A 2,722-nucleotide genomic window follows, 5' to 3' on the forward strand; every position below is an offset into this window, starting at 1 on the left:
AATTCTTTTTATTTTATTTATTTTTTATTTTTATGGTAACATTGATTAATGAAATCCAATAAGTTTCAGCTGTACACTTTAACAGTAAGGCATCTATATATATTTACACTGTGTGTTCACCTTTCATAGTTAGATTTCTTTCTGTCACCACTTATTTGACCCCTTTTAGTCCCTCTACTTCCCCCTCTTCCCATCCGCCCTACTCTCTGGTAACCACTAATCTATTGTCCATGTCCATGAGTCTCTGTTTGTCCTATTCATTTGTTGCTTTTAGGTTTATATCCCACATATAAGTAATATCATGTGATTTTCAGCTTTTTTAGTCTGGCTTATTTAGCTTAGCATGATTATCTCAAGGTCCATCCATGTTGTCATAAATGGCAATATTTCATCTCTTCTTATGGCCAGGTAATATTCCATTGTATATATGTACCACAGCTTCTTTAGCCAATCATCTATCATAGGGCACTTCAGTTGCTTCCATGTCCTGGCCACTGTAAATAATGCTGCTATGAACATCAGTGTGCAAATATCTTTTCGGATATGGGTTTTCAAGTCTTTGGGATTAATACCCAGTAGAGGGATTGCTGGATCATACGATAAACAATTCTTAGTTTTTTGAGGAACCTCCATACTGTTTTCCATAATGGCTGTACCAATTTGCAGTCCCACCAGCAATGTATGAGGGTTCCTTTTTCTCCATATCCTCTCCAACAATTGTTATTACTTGTCCTGTTGATGATAGCTATTCTAACAGGTGTGAGATGGTATCTCATTGTGGTTTTGATTTGCATTTCCTTAATAGCTAGTGATGTCGAGCATCTTTTCATATATTTGTTGACCATTTGTATGTCCTCTATGGAGAAGTGTCTGTTCAGATCCTCTGCTCATTTTTTGATTGGATCATTTGTTTTCTTGTTATTGAGCTGTATGAGTTCCTTGTATATTTTAGATATTAGGCCTTTATCAGAGGCATTGCTTGCAAATATATTTTCCCATTCGGATGGTTGTCTCTTTACCTTGTTGATGGTTTCTTTTGCTGTGCAGAAGCCTTTTAGTTTAGAGTCTCATTAATTTATTTTTGCTTTTACTTCCCTTGCCTTTGAAGTCAAATTCATAAAATCTTCTTTAAGTCCAAGGTCCATGAGTTTAGTTCCTATGTTTTCTTCTATGAATTGTATTGTTTGAGGTCTTATATTCAGGTCCTTAATCTATTTTGAGTTAATTTTGGTGTGTGGTGATAGACAACAGTCTAATTTCATTGTTTTGAAAGTGGCTTTCCAGTTTTCCCAGCACCATTTATTGAAGAGGCTTTCCTTTCTCCACTGTATGTTTTTGTCTTTTTTGTCAACAATTATTTGCCCATATAAATATGGGTTTACTTCTGGACTCTTAATTCTGTTCCACTGGTCCAAGTGTCTGTTTTTCTGCCAGTACCATGCTGTTTTGATTACTGTCGCTTTGTAGTATAATTTGAAGCCAGACAGAGTGATGCCTCTAGCCTCATTCTTTTTTTTCTCAGGATGGCTTTGGCATTTCAAGGTCTTTTGTGCTTTCATACAAATCTGATGGTTTTTTATTCTATTTCTTTAAAAACTGCTGATGGGATTTTGATGGGGATTGCATTAAATCTGCATAATGCTTTATGTAATAAGGTCCTTTTAACTACGTTGATTCTTTCCACCTAAGAACATGGAATATCTTTCCATTTCTTTGTATTTTCTTCAATTTCTTTTAATAGGGTCTTGTAGTTTTCATTATATAGGTCCTTCACTTGTTTCATTAAATTTATTCTTAGGTATTTTATTCTTTTTGTTGCAATTGCAAAAGGGATTATTTTTTTCCACTTCTTTTTCTGATACTTCATTATTAGAGTATAGGAATGCTATGGATTTTTGAACATTGATTTTGTACCCAGAAACTTTATTGTATTTGCTTATTGTTTCTAGTAGTGTTCTTGTACAATCTTTAGAGTTTTCTATATAGAGAATCATGTAACCTGCAAATAGTGATGGTTTGACTTCTTCGTTTCCTATTTGGATGCATTTTATATCTTTCTCTTGCCTGATTGCACCCGCTAGGACCTCCAATGTTATATTGAATAATAGTGGTGATAGTAGGCAGCCTTGCCTTGTTCCTGATCTTAGAGGGAAGGTTTTTAGTTTTTCACCATTAAGCATAATGTTGGCTGAGAGTTTGTCATATATGGCCTTTATTATATTAAGGTGTTTTCCTTCTATACCGATTTTGTTAAATGTTTAGATCATAAATGGATACTGTATCTTGTCAAAGGCCGTTATGTGTATGATTCTCTGATATGCTAGTATATATTTTGAATAGGTATATAAGATATAGAGCAACATTCGAATTGAGAGATGGACACCATTTCCCTTCCTTTTGTTTTTTATTCTTAAGTATCAAAAGAGAGTTTTGTTCCATTAAATGCACTTCTGATCTATGGCCATGCCACCCTGAACAAGCCTGATCCCGTTTGATCTCGGAAGCTAAGCAGAGTCGGGCCTGGTTAGTACTTGGATGGGAGACCATCTAGGCAGACTAGGTGCTGTAGGCATAAAAAATAAAAAATAAAAGATTATAAGCTGTCAAGGTCCTTGCAATCTGTGAGGTCAACCAAGGTTGCCTCACCTAAAAAAATAAAAATTAAAAAATAAATAAAATAAAACAAAATGCACTTCTGAAAAGTACTTGGTTAAGGTATTTT

General features: G+C 34.6%; 1 pseudogene; it reads left to right on the forward strand.

Moving 5' to 3' along the window:
* The first annotated feature begins 2,453 nt into the window (after window positions 1–2,453).
* LOC111741323 lies at window positions 2,454–2,572 on the forward strand (annotated as a pseudogene).
* The last annotated feature ends 150 nt before the right edge of the window (window positions 2,573–2,722 follow it).

Source organism: Pteropus vampyrus, unplaced genomic scaffold (assembly GCF_000151845.1).
Source record: "Pteropus vampyrus isolate Shadow unplaced genomic scaffold, Pvam_2.0 Scaffold76, whole genome shotgun sequence".
NCBI classification, from domain to species: domain Eukaryota; kingdom Metazoa; phylum Chordata; class Mammalia; order Chiroptera; family Pteropodidae; genus Pteropus; species Pteropus vampyrus.